The following is a 16818-nucleotide window of genomic DNA, read 5'->3' as shown; positions in this document are numbered from 1 at the left end:
GTTTTATATCGCGTTTTGTTAAATCCGCAAATCACTTCCGCCACTTTCCTCCTATCCTTCAGTCGCCTCTTTCCCTTCCCTTCACCTCAAAACCTCCATGGAAGCCTTTGTGAAGATCCTTGTGCCTTAGAAGAGCGTCCCTTGAGTCGGGTAGCGGTCTTTTGCCTTGTCTCTCCCTAATAGGTATGTCACAATCATCATCCGTGTCCTTGTCTCTATAGTTAGGGTTTGATTGTTAGTAATAGATGTTTGCATGATGGTAGTAGGCTTTGCTTGTGCGCTGGATGCTGTGTTTGTCGGCATGGATTGGTTGCGGATGCGTAAAGGTAGGTTCGCCTACTCAGTTTCTGTAGATGGTCTAGTGTGTCAGTCGTTATGATAGTATTGTGATTGTTTGGCATGGTAATTGATGGTCTTTGTGTTGGTGGTCGTGATTCTTGGTGATGGTTCTCGAGATGCGTTCTCGGGTGAGTGGGGTCACTTGCGGGAGTGGCTTCACGCCCTAGTTTCGCCCTTCGTGGAACCCGCCACGAAAGGGATGTGCACATTAATGAGCGGGGTTATCGCTCGTATGATGAGCGGGGCTTAGGTGGGAACGGCTGCGGTCCCCCATCAGCGGTAGGTCCGTGGACGATCAGTGGTAGATTTGGTTGGATTGTTATGATTGTGGTTGAGACCGATGTCTTTGTTTGAGTTGTTGTTTGTAGTTGCCGTTGCCTTATCTTATCTCAGTACTGACCTTGTGTGGTTGTTTGTTTGTTATGTGTCTGCCGTGATCCCTTATGGTGAGCAGTCGGTCTTAGCAGGTGTTGGTGTTGATGATAGCTGGAGTCCGGGCAGGGATGAGTCTTCACGACATACGATGGTCATAGCGAGTAGTCTTTGAGTTGTACCTTGTATTGAATTTTGGTTTGAATCACTTGTAATATAACTTAATAGTTCTTTTATTGACGTTTGATAATTACTTTCCTCGGGTAACCGAGATGGTAACGCCCTTATATGCTAAGGAAGGCCTAGTTAAGGCTCCTCTGAATATCGGGGTGTTACAACTGTCCCATATATATATATATACATTTTTTATATTATATTAAAGTGAAGTTTATAATTTTGATATAAAAACTTTATATTTCACTTGACAAAAAAGTATCGTATGAAAATTATATAATTAGATTGTGACAAAAAAATGCTATCATTAGAGTGTATATTGTATTGTATTTTCTCATTATTAAATCGGGTTACTGTCAAAATAGCTGCGAAAAAAATGTTGTACTTAGTATGTTATTTGTCCTACATTGAAAAGTAATGTAAGTGTGGTGAATATACTATGTATAAATATTAGAATTGTCCCACATCGGAAGATTACCATAAGGCAGGGTGATCTTATGATTATAAATAGAAGTCATAACCCAAAGTCTTTTGATTCTCTTAAGTATTGTCAGAGAGAGCTCTTAAAAAAGTTTGTATTACTGTCTCTACAATAATGATTTATAACCTAAGTTAATCTTTGGAAAATCTTTTAGTTATTAATTTATTATAATATATACTCTGTATTTATAAGGATGATTCATGTCAGCCGACCCCAAATCATTTTGGGATTAAGGCTCTGATGTTGTTGTTGTTGTTGTTGTTGTTGTTGTTGTTGTTGTTGTTGTTGTTGTTGTTGTTGTTGTTGTTGTTGTTGTTGTTGTTGTTGTTGTTGTTGTTGTTGTTGTTGTTGTTGTTGTTGTTGTTGTTGTTGTTGTTGTTGTTGTTGTTGTTGTTGTTGTTGTTGTTGTTGTTGTTGTTGTTGTTGTTGTTGTTGTTGTTGTTGTTGTTGTTGTTGTTGTTGTTGTTGTTGTTGTTGTTGTTGTTGTTGTTGTTGTTGTTGTTGTTGTTGTTGTTGTTGTTGTTGTTGTTGTTGTTGTTGTTGTTGTTGTTGTTGTTGTTGTTGTTGTTGTTGTTGTTGTTGTTGTTGTTGTTGTTGTTGTTGTTGTTGTTGTTGTTGTTGTTGTTGTTGTTGTTGTTGTTGTTGTTGTTGTTGTTGTTGTTGTTGTTGTTGTTGTTGTTGTTGTTGTTGTTGTTGTTGTTGTTGTTGTTGTTGTTGTTGTTGTTGTTGTTGTTGTTGTTGTTGTTGTTGTTGTTGTTGTTGTTGTTGTTGTTGTTGTTGTTGTTGTTGTTGTTGTTGTTGTTGTTGTTGTTGTTGTTGTTGTTGTTGTATATAGTCTGTATTTCTTATTTTCTATTCAAGTGATATTTCTAATTTTTATATAAAAACTTTTACATTTAATTTGGCAAAATAATGTCGGTAAAAAAATTATTAAAATAATATTATTAGATTCATGGTAAGAAATGCTATCATTAGAGTATATATGGATTTCATATAATTTGCACATATTAAAGATGGTGTATTTCATAGTATGTTATATTAATTATTTAATTTTATTGATTAAAATCAACTAATTAATTAATCAATGCTAAATGTAAGTAACGAAAAACGAAATGAAGAGAGACACAAGGAATTTTGAAGTGGTTCGGTTTCACAAGTCGAAACCTACGTCCACTATTCTCGATTAATAATTTTAGTACCTCTCTATGGATTACAAAATTATCAACCCACTCGTATAATCAACTATGATTATAACTTAGATTGAGTATCGCTAAATACTCTATACTAACTTACGTTAATAAGAAAGTATAATATAACTCACTAAAATTCACGTAAATGAATAAGTAAGATTATGTGTTGTACTATGATCTAATAATGTATTTCACTCGGAGCGATTGACAATATGATGCACGACTTTTTCTCGGAATAAGCAAACGAAAATTGTTAAAATAACTTTTGCTCAAAAGTATGCTTAAAATGAAATTGTAAAAGTCTCATTATGCTTTGGATGTGAAGAGTATTTATAAGAAAAGTCTAGGAGGTGTAAAACCCTAAACCCTAGCCACCGAAATAAGGAGGAAAGATTTTAGATTTAAAAACCCTAGCTTAATTTCCAAGAAATGTATTTATCTTCTTAATAGTTTATTGTTGAAAATATCTAATTGAAGCCCTAAGATTTGCATGAAGGAAAACGGCACCATGGAGGCCGTCCATGTAACACCCCCATACTCCAAGTGCCTTACCAGGACCACTTAAGGCATGGAAATGCTACCATCTCGGTTGCCCGAGGCAATGATAATCAAATAGACCATAAAGAAACGTATTTTAATAATAAAGTTTTAGGCGATACAACCAAATCCGAAACTGATAAAAGAAATACAAAAGTTCTCAAAATGTCAACCAACTAAACACCCTAAAGAACGTTCGACACAGCGGAAGACTTCTACGACAGCTCGTGATGACTCAACCACGCTATCCCATGCGCGTCAACTCATACCTGCTCAATAATTGCTCACCATCCCCGAATGGATCACCACAATTTTTAAAACAATTAAACGAGGTCAGTACTGATTACACAAAACAAACAGCTGCAATAAAACAACAAGACAAGCCAATTCAATCCACCAACTCCGTCACATCACCACACACCTGACTACACACTAAAGTGTGTAGTCCTGCCAGAATACTCATCGCAACAAGTATTCCACACCGCCAGTGGGGGACCGCAGCCGTTCCCACCTAATCCCCGTTCATCTCATCCGAGCGATAACCCATGTTCCTTAATGTACACATCCCTTCGGTGGCGGGTTCCACAGAAGACGAATCAAGGGCGTGAACCCATTATCGCAAGTGACTCCACTCAGCCAGGGACGCGCTCCGAGAAACACAGACAGTTATACAACAATCACCTTATACAATCACAATCACCAAATACCAATTCCTTTATGATAATCAATCAACAACAATAAAACAATCACAAACAATCAACAATGCCATGTAAACAATACTGAGTAGGGAAACCCTACCTGGGATAGCAATCACACGAGACCGTCTAGCAGCTAATCAGTACTTCTCCTCTACGAATCCTCCTCCTATATCATGTATACATACAATTATTACCAACCCATCATAATACTCCCAAATCCCCCAAATCTACCCAATTACGGTTTAACCAAACTCAACAAAACATTATAAAAATTATATTAAAAGCTTACCCTCGACACAACGATCACAACGTCGTAAAGAACGAGATGAACCGACGATCCTTGCCTTGGGATTTGCTAATAACGTGAGAGATGCGAACAACGTAACTTTAAATCTCCTCTTGAAAAGTTTAGACTGATAAAAGTGTTTAGGAAAATAATGATGGAAGCTTTTATATTAATTTCGCGTTATTAACAAAACCCGGCTAAAAAACACACTTACTCGATCGAGTAAGTGACTTACTCGATCGAGTACCCCTTACTCGATCGAGTACCCTACAGGCAGACTATTGTTTTGCGTAAAAAGCTACTTACTCGACAGAGTAAGTCCCACTCGATAAAGTACCCATAGACATAGAAAATCGTAGTATTACAGTCTTCCCTCCTTAAAAAGAACTTCGTCCCCAAAGTTCAACCCATAGACAAAACAAAACACACTATCTCCACTCCGACACAACAACATAACCAAAACTCAAAACACACCTCCCAAAACAACACTCAAACCGACTCAAGACAGCTACTAACTGTACTAAAACCAACATAAACATACAAAAACTCTATGCGACCATCTCCTACCCCCTTAAAAGAAATATGGTTACGTCCCCATAACCACACATACCTGATAAAAAAGAGACGGATACCGCTCCCTCATAGCCTCCTCCGTCTCCCAAGTAGCCTCCTCAACCTCATGGTTAGACCAAAGAACCTTAAGCAACACTGTTTCCCCATGTCTAGTTTTCCTAACCTTGCGATCAAGAATCTGTTTTGGTACCTTAAGATAAGACAAGGACTCATCCAACTTGATGTTCTCCACCTCTAACACATGTGAAGGATCACTCACATACTTCCGTAGCCGAGACATATGAAACACATTACGCACTCTATCCAAACCAGCTGGTAAAGCTAACCGGTAAGCAACCTCACCCACACGATCCAAAATCTCATATGGTCCGATAAACTTCTAGCTCAGCTTCCCTTTCTTACCAACCCTCATGACCCCACGCATAGGAGACACTTTCAAAAGAACCTTGTCCCCAACCTGAAACTCTATATCACGACGATGTAAATCTGCATAACTCTTTTGTCGATCCTGGGCCGCTTTTATCTTTTGTCTGATCAGCTTAACCTGTTCAACCATCTCTTGTACCATCTGTGGTCCTAAAACCACTGCCTCAGCTCTATCTTCCCAGCAAATTGGACTCCTACATCTCCTCCCATACAAAGCCTCAAATGGTGCCATGCCAATACTCGTGTGATAGCTGTTGTTATAAGAAAACTCAATCAGGTCCAACCTCTCCTCCCAGCTGCTACCACCAAAATCCATAACACAAGCTCGCAACATATCCTCTAAAGTCTTGATGGTCCTCTCTGTCTGGCCATCTGTCGCAGGATGGAATGCAGTACACATCTTCAAGGTAGTTCCCATCAACTCCTGACCCTTCCAAAACCGTGATATGAACCTCACATCTCTATCTAACACTATATCCTTAGGCACCCCATGCAAACGAACCACATGCTTCCTATAAGCCAAAGCTAACTGTATCTTGGTCCAAGTATCTTTCATCGGCACAAAGTGAGCTGACTTAATCAAACGATGAACTATTACCCATATCATGTTATTACCATGTTGACTCCTCGGCAGCCCCACTATAAAATCCATAGAAATGGACTGCCACTTCCACTCAGGTACCTCAAGAGACTGAATCTTACCTTGTGGTCGTTGCTGCTCCCCCTTAACTCTCTGACATGTCAAACAACGAGCCACAAACTCAGTTGTTTCCTTCTTCATCCCAGGCCACCAGAAAGTCTTCTTTAAATCTTTATATAACTTGTCACCGCCTGGATGTACCGAATACGGTGTGCAATGAGCCTCTGTCATGATCATCTTTCTCAATTCCTCATCATTGGGTACACACCACCTACCATCGAATCTCACACTGCCATCTGTATGAATAGAGAATCTAGACACCGTCCCTTTCTCTACTCCAGCTCTCCACTTCTTAATCTTAGGATCCAAAGCCTGTTTCTTGCGAATATCATCATAAAGATCTGGCTCCACTGTCAAGTCCCCTCTAGCATCCCCTTTCTATATCATATGTATCCCCATCTTTCCCACCTCATCTCTCAACCTCATCAAATACATAGCTGTGCAAAGAGAATGCACACTCTTCCTGCTCAACGCATCTGCAACTACATTAGCCTTCCCTTCATGGTATACAATATCCATGTCATAATCCCCAATAAGCTCCACCCGCCTCCTCTGTCTCATGTTCAGCTCCTTTTGAGTGAAGATGTACTTGAGACTCTTGTGATCTGAAAACACCTTAAAGGTCGCCCCATAAAGATAGTGCCTCCAAATCTTGAGAGTAAACACAACTGCACCCAACTCCAGATCATGTGTCGGATAGTTCTCCTCATAAGGCTTCAATTGCCTAGAGGCATAGGCAATCACTTTTCCGTTCTGCATCAACACACATCCCAACCCATTCTTCGAAGCATCTGTATATACCTCAAAGTTCTCACTCCCTTCAGGTAATGCTAAGATTGGAGCTGTGGTCAAACGCTCCTTTAATGTTTGGAACGCCGTCTCACAACTTTCATCCCAACGAAACCTGTTCTCTTTCCTCATCAAAGCTGTCATAGGTTTGGCTATCTTGGAAAAGTCTTCGATAGTACCCTCCCAAACCTAAGAAACTCCTGATCTCTGCTACATTCTTCGGTGCTTCCCACCGAGTAACTGCCTCTATCTTTGTAGGATCCACAGCGATACCCTTCTTTGAAATCACATGCCCCAGAAAAGCAACCTCCTCTAACCAGAACTCACACTTAGACAATTTCGCATACAGTTGATTGTCTCGCAAAGTCTGTAACACCAACCTCAAATGCTACTCATGCTCCTCCTTAGTCTTAGAGTATACTAAGATATCATCGATAAAGACCACCAAAAACCGATCCAAAAACTGACTGAAGACCCGGTTCATCAAATCCATAAACACTGCAGGTGCATTAGACAACCCAAACGGCATCACAACATACTCATAGTGACCATACCTCGATGTAAAAGCTGTCTTCGGTATGCCCTCTTCCCGAATCTTCACCTGATGATAACTTGACCTCAAATTGATCTTAAGAAAGACCTCTACACCATTCAACTAATCAAACAAATCATCTATCCTCGGCAAAGGATACCTGTTCTTCACTGTAACCCTGTTCAGCTCTCTATAATCGATGCATAACCTCAAACTCCCATCTTTCTTTTTCACAAACAGAACTGGTTCTCCCCACGGTGATACACTAGGTCTAATGTATCCCCTCTCAATCAGATCATATAGCTGTTTCTTCAGCTCCTCCAACTTCTTAGGACCCATGCGGTACGGGGCCTTAGAGATTGGTCCCGTCCCTGGTTTCAACTCAACACTGAAATCTATCTCCCTCTTCGGTGGAAAACCCGGTATCTCATCTGGAAAAACATCTGGAAACTCTCCCATCACTTGGATCTGCTCAACTGCCGGACTCTCCATACTATGGTCTCTCACATGGCATAAGATCAACGGACACCCCTTCCTCAGATAAGATTTCAAGGTCACTGCTGCAATCAACTTAACTTTGGGTTTGACAACAAACCCACGGTAAGACACACTAACTCCCTTAGGACCTCTCAAAGAAACTCTCTTTTGATGACAGTCTATCTTAGCCTTGTACTTACCCAACCAGTCCATACCCACTATCATCTTAAACCCATCTAAGGGAAACTCTAACAAGTCAACTGGTAGGTCAACCTGTCCAACTATCATAGACACACCCTTATACAACCTCCCACAAGATACAGACTCACCGACGGTATGGACATCTTCTCTTTTACAGACTCAAACTCTCTCAAACCCAAAAGCTTAGCATGACTCGATGATACAAACAACTGTGACGCCTCCGAATCAAACAAAACAAAGGTAAAAGACTCCATTAACAAGAAAAGTACCCATGATAACGTGAGCATCATCCTCAGCTGCTTTCTTCTCCATCAGGAACAGCTTACCACTGGTCTTCTGTCCACCTCCCTGAACAGTACTAGCTGAGGTAGACGGTTTAGCAGCCGACCCCGACCCCTGGTTGTTGTTCGTCGCCGGTCTCTGGTATGAATTATTGCCATTGCGGTTAGCCCCACCATTGTTGTTACTCTGACCACCCTGATTATTCCATGACCCAGCCGGCCTGTTACTAGCATAGCTCTGAGAGGGACCCTGAGAGAAACTCCCCTGCGACTGCCTCTGAAAACCCCTGCCCATAGCACTGGTACACTCATGTCTGTTGTGGCCCACACCGCCACAGTTATAGCAAGATAAACCCCAGCTGCTACTACTACCACCACGGCCACGCCGGTAAGAAGCTCCACCACTGAACCCCGACCCCGAAGAGTAAGCTCTCACCTGGTTATGGCCGCCCCTCTTGTAGCTCGACTGACCACCACCCTCACTCTCAGCCTTCCTCTTCTCAGAAGCCCTCTCTCTGTTCTCCTTAGTCATCTCCACCAATCTCTCAGCTCTCCCAGCACGCTCATATACCTCCTTAACATCGGTAAGGACCACTACCGGTAACTTCTCCATAATCTTGGGTGTCAACCCCTTCTCAAATCTCAATGCCAAGTTCTCTTGGCTCAGCCCCATATCCTATGCGTACCTAGACTTCTCGTTGAACTTGTGATAATACTCAGCAACTGTCATATCAGAAGTCATCAAACTCCTCTCTCAGCTTGCTACGCACATGCTCTGGCACAAACTCTCGCCTCATAGCCCTCTTAAACTCATCCCAAGGTATAACAAATAACCCCTGTCTCACATATAGATCCAGAGCACTCACCCTAACCTTATCCCACCACTCTCCTGCTGCTTCCCTCAAGTAGAACGCGGCTTGTTCGACTCGAAAGTCCTCTGGGCAATGAACCACATTGAGTATGTTTTCCATCTCCTTATGCCAATTATCCAGCAGAATTGGCGCCCTAGTGCCCATGTACTCCTTAGGGTTAAACCTCCCTATATTGATGCTCATCTTGGCGAAATCTACACCTGCCTCTTTATCCTTTCCGAACTTCTTTAAAGCCTCAGTAAGAGCATCTTGGTGCTCCAACATTTTAACAATCTCATCTACACTCATGTTCTCAGCCCTGGCATACAACGCGTTTCTCTTTGGCGGCATCTTGAAACTATATAAGATAAACAAACATAAACACACATCCGATACTCAAAACACGAAAACAGCCTGCACAGAACCCACTCGATCGAGTACCACAACCCAGTCGATCGAGTTGAGGCCACTCGATCGAGTTGTCCACTTGCTCGATCAAGTGCCTCGACTCCAGAACCTGACCAGAATGCATCCAAAAACGCACTCGATCGAGCCACCTCCTTACTCGATCGAGCTGACCCCACTCGATCGAGTGCCCAAAAATAGACTACTGCCCAAAAACGTAAAACAACCCACTCGATCGAGTCACACCCACTCGATCGAGTCACTCACCTACTCGATCGAGTGCCCCCCACTCGATCGGGTCATGCTGACTCGTGTACTACCCGCATGCGTATCTCAACACTTCCAACCAACTATGTTTATATATATATATATATATATATATATAAAACGACAAACGACAACATAACACTTTATATATATTTATACCACAACAACAATCCTACTCCACGTGTTTCTAAAATGCCACATCATAAAACATTCATCATACAACTTCATTATCTAACCAACATGCATACATACACTATTATCATCATTCACCTCAACACCTCTTATCCGCTACATGCATACATCCACCAATTCATACCATATATTTCTATATAGATATACAACACACCGGGTAAACACATAGCGATCCCAACACACACCTCATAGTGACCGGTTCAAAGTTGTAGGGCAAGATCGCGACTTTAGGACGTTTCCCAAGGCTTTGCATTAGCTCCTAACAACTCCTACCCGGGTTCATTTTATTTTGACTCCCTAAGTTCATTGAGTTCATTTGTTACAGGTTCCAAAACCTGTCTCTGATACCACTTTGTAACACCCCATACTCCAAGTGCAATACCAGGACCACTTAAGGCATGGTAATGCTACCATCTCGGTTGCCCGAGGCAATGATAATCAAATAGACCATAAAGAAACGTATTTTAATAATAAAGTTTAAGGCGATACAACCAAATCCGAAAATGATAAAAGAAATACAAAAGTTCTCAAAATGTCAACCAACTAAACAGCTAAAAGAACGTTCGACACAACGGAAGACTTCTACGACAGCTCGTGATGACTCAACCCCGCTATCCCATGTGCGTCAACTCATAACTGCTCAACATCCCCGAATGGATCACCACAGTTTTTAAAACAATTAAACGGGGTCAGTATTGATTACACAAAACAAACATCTGCAATAAAACAACAAGACAAGACAAGCCAATCCAATCCACCAACTCCGTCACATCACCACACACCTGACTACACACTAAAGTGTGTAGTCTTGCCAGAATACTCATCGAAACAAGTATTCCACACCGCCAGTGGGGGACCGCAGCCGTTCCCACCTAATCCCCGCTCATCTCATCCGAGCGATAACCCATGTTCCTTAATGTGCACATACCTTCGGTGGCGGGTTCCATAGAAGGCGAATAAAGGGCGTGAAGCCACTCCCGCAAGTGACTCCACTCAGCCAGGGACGCAGCCCGAGAACCACATACAGTTATACAACAATCACCTTATACAATCACAATCACCAAATACCAATTCCTTTATGATAATCAATCAACAATAATAAAACAATCACCAACAATCAACAATGCCATGTAAACAATACTGAGTAGGGAAACTCTACCTGGGATAGCAATCACACGAAACCGTCCAGCAGCTAATCAGAACTTCTCCTCTATGAATCCTCCTCCTATATCATGTATACATACAATTACTACCAACACATCATAATACTCCCAAACCCCCAAATCTACCCAATTAGGGTTTAACCAAACTCAACAAAACATTATAAAAATTATATTAAAAGCTTACCCTCGACACAACGATCACAACGGCGTAAAGAACGAGACGAACCGACGATCCTAGCCTTGGGATTTGCTAATAACGTGAGAGATGCGAACAACGTAACTTTAAATCTCCTCTTGAAAAGTTTAGACTGATAAAAGTGTTTAGGAAAATAATGACGGAAGATTTTATATTAATCTCGCGTTATTAACAAAACCCGGCTAAACAAACCCGTAAAACACACTTACTCGATCGAGTAAGTGACTTACTTGATCGAGTGATCCTTACTCGATCGAGTCCCCAACTTACTCGATCGAGTACCCTACAGGTAGACTACTGTTTTGCGTAAAAAGCTACTTACTCGACAGAGTAAGTCCCACTCGATAGAGTACCCATAGACATAGAAAACCGTAGTATTACAGTCCAACACAACTCACGAAACCCTAGGTCATTCTAGGTTAAACAACAAAACGAGATAGAATGTATTAGAAACCCTAGGTAGCATGACAACTCATAAGTTGTATTACTAACCAATAGGAATATTCATAAATACGTTAATCAATTTAAACTCTTGATAAATATAAATAAAATACTCTTTTATCTTTTGAAAACATTTGAAAGATGTATTTCCAAAGACATGCATCATTTGTGTCATTCAAAGTTATAGGTAAAATAGCTATAACATTGAACTTGATTAGTAAAGAATAAGTAATACAATTATAACTTTACTGTTCAAAAAGCACTCTAAATGGAATTGTTACCAGATGACGACTTATACTATCTAATCTTCACAAAGATTTTCAGTATATGAATCATCTCTTCATCTTAATCACAAAATTCTACATCTTGAATCTTGCGTTATTTGATGTAGATCTAGCTTGAATTAATCTTCAATGTTATAACCAAATTAGTTATAACTTTGCATTAGGAACTTCAAAGTTATACATCAAGCTTCTATAACATTATCTCAAAAACCTTCAAAGTTGTATCTCCTCGAGCTATAACTTTGATCTCACAAATTGTAATTGGCATTAGCTATAATAGGACTTAAGCACACAATTACATGCATAAGATATATAACATTTATATAACATTTAAATCATCACTTGTCACACTTGTCATTATCAAAACTATACTATAGGTCCAACAAATTCCCCATTTTTGATGATGATAAGTCTCCTATAAGTCTTCTATTATTTGTGACTAAGTCTAGTTCCCTCTCAACATAATTGGTCGGGTAGTCGTTATTTCAACCAAAAAAATATTTATATCGTTACAAACTACTCTTAGTAGAGTGATAAGCAAAGGTCGGATCCCAAGGGACGGGTATCGATTTAAGATTTCAATTGCAAGTAGCTATGTCTTAGGGTGTCACAAATTTGGGTTGAGATGAGATGTAATCTAAACTAATCAACAAGATGAATGAAAACAAAGCAAAGCAATAAAAGGGATGTGTAAACAATTGATTAAGGGCACTAGGGTGTCATGGGTTCATAAAGCAATCATGGAAATAGATCATACTAACATGTTCTCAAAATAGATGCAAGCAACTTATTGTTGTGATGGAATCGAGTTAGTGTATATTTTACAATTCCTAGGAAAATTTAGGTCCCGAGCCGAGTCGATCAAGACTTTACAACACCTACAAGTCGACTTAGTCTCTTCCTATTCAACTCTATACATGGTCTAACAAGGCTTGAGTTGGCTTATATCTTACAAGCCTCATTGAAAAGATAAGAGATGGGTAAAAAATGAAAGGTTTCATAGTCTAGCATTTCATCAAACATAACATGTGCAAAGGTTGAAATCACAACAAGCAAGCAACTAATTATGGAAGCATATTAAATTAAGCATAGATATAATCCCATGATTGATTCTCCTAATTCCCCATTAACCCTAGCTAAGAGACTAACAAAGCAAAACATGATGAATAAGTAATGTAAATAACAATAATTAAGCAAAGGTAAAAGGGATTATACCAACTTGAGATGATCCAAATATAAAGCAAAGAATAATAGAAGGAAACTTGATGATCGATGGAGAGTTGTCAATCCTCCAATAAACCCCAAATAATCTTCTAATTACCCAACTAAAACTAAGAACAATTGAGATATTAAGGAAAGATTAAGATGTGATTAATATTAAAATGTGTATTATAACTTGGATTAAGACTAAATTAAGGGATTAGGACTTGATTCTCAGGTTCCTCCTAATCTAGGTAGTACAAAAGGGTATATATACTAAAATTAAGTACAAGGATTAGGGTTACTAAGGGCTAAAATGACGATTAAGACCCTAAGAGAAGTTTGATAATTTGCAAATCCCGAGGGACATGCGTGGCCTGAGTAGCAACTCCCCAGGGAAACGCGCGTCCTGGCTTGAAATATGCTCGGGTATGTAAGGGGATCCGCTCGAGCTGGGACTCGGGACGCCCGGATCCTGGGTCTGGGACGCTCGTTCTGAGCTCGGGACGCCCGAATCCTGGGACAGGGATCTTCTCTTATTCTTGGCCACCTAACAATCCGTGGGGTCTGTCTTAGGGATGCGCGGATCTTTCATCATTGCCCATTTCACTTGATTTATTTGCTTAGGCCTTTAGTGTTGGTCTCCTCTTCGATGCTTTGTCATTAGATGCGATGCATTTAGCTCCATAAATGCAAGGCTAGCAATCCTCTCCTACCAAGGACACAAAACCTCAAAGAATATGCAAAATAGGGAACTAAAGATAAGAAATGACCCTAATAGTTGCTAAAAAGTATAGGAACGAGGTTAATTCGGGGACTAAATGTGCTCAAATATGAGTCACATTAAATATCCCCAAACTGAATCTTTGATCGTCCCGAGTAAAGAGGTGACTAACTGTAATACTACGGTTTTATGAGCCTTTGGGTACTTTATCGAGTGGGCCTTACTCTGTCGAGTAAGGATGTGTTGCATTTTAAAAATAATTTCTGACCTGTTGGGTACTCGATCGAGTAACCTTGATACTCGATCGAGTAAGGGGGCACTCGATCGAGTACCTCAGCTACTCGATCGAGTAACCGGTTTACGGGGTGATGATTTGTCGGGTTTTGTTAATAATGCGATTAAGTATATAATTACTTCCGCCACTTTTCTTTAAACACTTTTATAACCTAATTGCTTTCAAAAGAGAAAACAAACTACGTTCTTCGCATCAATCGCATTGTTGGCAAATCCCGGAGCTTGGAAGGTCGGATTTTACCTTTCTTTATACCATTGTGATCCTTGCGTCGAGGGTAAGATCTACGTACCGTTTTTATAGTGTTTCGTTAAAGTTGGTTAAACCCTAATATTGGGATTTGGGGTTTTTGTTGTATTTCGTGATTGGTAGTGATTATATGTTTGTATGTTAGGAGGAGGATTCGTAGAAGAAGCCTTTCGATATCAGCTGTTGAGACCGTCTGATTGTGTTGCTTTCCAGGTAGGGTTTCCCTACTCAGTATTAGTCCCATAATGCATTGTTGGTGTTTTGTGATTGTTGAATATTATCGTATTCGTATTGTGACGGTTGTTGGTTTTGATTGCTGTCTAATGGTTGTGATTGTTTGTCTCTGGTTCTCGAGATGCGTTCTCGGCTGAGTGGAGTCACTTGCGGGAGTGGCTTCACGCCCTAGTTTTACCCTCCGTGGAACCCGCCACGGGAGGGGATGTGCACATTAATGGGACAGGGTTATCGCTCGGTATGATGAGCGGGGATTTGGTGGGTGCGGCTGCGGTCTCCCACCGGCGGGGTCCGGTCCAAAGGAGAGTCGGTGACGGAGATTGATTGGAGTGGGTGTGATTGTGTGTGTGACCGTTTGAGCTGCTTGTTTCTTGTTTGTTGGTTACATAAATTGTGTGATTAATCGACCCCGTTTAATGTTTTAAAAATTGTGGTGATCCATTCGGGGTGGTGAGCGATTATTGAGCGGTATGATATGACGCGTATGGGATAGTGGGATGAGTTATCACGTGGCGATTAGAAGTCTTCCGCCGTGTCGTCGACGATGTTTTATAGCTTTGATAGTTTTAGCGATGAGAGACCGTCCGAGAGTCTTGTATTTCTTTTTATCAGTTTTGGAGTTGGTATGTAATCACTTTAAACATTATTTACTTTTAAGTATGTTTCGTTATTGTCTTATGATTATCATTGCCTCGGAAAACCGAGATGGTAGCACTTCCATGCCTTAAGTGATCCTGGTAAGGCACTTGGAGTATGAGGGTGTTACAAAATGGTATCAGAGCGACGATCCTGAAGCCTGTAACCAATGAACCTAATGAATATAGGGAGTCAAATTTAAATGAACCCGGGGTAAAAGTTGTAGGAGCTAATGCAAAGGCTTGAGAGACGTTCTAAAGTCGCGAACTCGCCCTACAATTTTGAACCGGTCACCATGGGATATGAGTTGGGATCGCTATGTGTTTATCTTGTGAATTGTGTATCTTTGTAGCAAAGTGTGGTATGAATCGGTGGATGTATGTGTGTCGGGAATGGGGAATATGTAAGAAAGATGGTGATGATGTGATTTTTGTTATGTTGTTGGTTGAAAGCATGTTGCATGATAGTTGGTTTACATGTTGGTTGGAATCGTTGGAAAAGTATGTGAGAATGATGAATGATGTGGTAGAAAAAGGAAGTAGTTCATATATGATAATATGTGACGAATAATGATGTTGCAGGATGAATGATTTATAATGTGGCAGTCCTAGTAACTTGTGAATATGGGGTGTGATAAGATTTGTTTTCATAATTTCGTTTGCATAAGGTTATATAAAAAGTTCATATAATTGTCTATTGTTGTATCATATGCGCTTGTGAGATAAATAATGTGATTGAACTAGATGAATTGATTGGAAAAGATGAAGTGGCAATTACATGAGAATATGAATTCCTTGATTATGAACATGTTTATGTGATGAAGTGGATTTGTAATATTGTTGCGTTAGTAACATGGAAATAGAATTTGTAGTGTATGAGTATGTTTTGCGTTACGAAAAGTTATAAAGTTAAAGCATGCGGGTAGTACATGTTTGATAAGTTGAATGTTATATGAGCACGATAAATATTATTGTTTAGTTTTGATAGGTAGTAGCATGTGTTTATGGATGGTGGTTTTATAAATATCGAGTCGCTTTTGTTCACCTCGTTGATGTTTAAGTTGTTTGAAAGAGAAAATCAAATAGCTATGTCGTCTGATTAAAGCAAAGTTGTCTTTAAACTGTTATAACTTGAGATGTATAAATTATTTTAATGTGATTCCAATTGGAGGTGATAGCTTGTTCTTTTACGATTCTAACGATAGGTCACACGCCCAAAACGACCAAGAAATGAGTGAGTTATGACTGTTTTACGAAAACTGGACAATGCTGAGAATTGCGTAGGGTACTCGATCGAGTAGCCTTGGTACTCGATCGAGTAGGCGGCACTCAATCGAGTACGTTAGTTACTCGATCGAGTAGCCCTGGTGATTTGTTTTACGTGCTTCTGATCTTCACCTACTCGATCGAGTAAGTCCCTTACTCGATCGAGTGGCCAGTACTCGATCTAGTGACCCATGATTCGGGTCATATGCTTATCTTTTGAATTCGTTGCATATTATGTTTAATTCAAAGTTGTTATTTTACTTCTTTATGCATTGTTTTACATATATGTTGGTCTTGATACGTAAGTTACCCAATCTTATGGGGTGGTGAGTGGCACCTTATGGTGAGTATGAGTTTGGTGGG

This window comes from Silene latifolia, chromosome X (assembly GCF_048544455.1).
Source record: "Silene latifolia isolate original U9 population chromosome X, ASM4854445v1, whole genome shotgun sequence".
Lineage (NCBI taxonomy): Eukaryota > Viridiplantae > Streptophyta > Magnoliopsida > Caryophyllales > Caryophyllaceae > Silene > Silene latifolia.
This window is presented reverse-complemented; position numbering follows the sequence as displayed.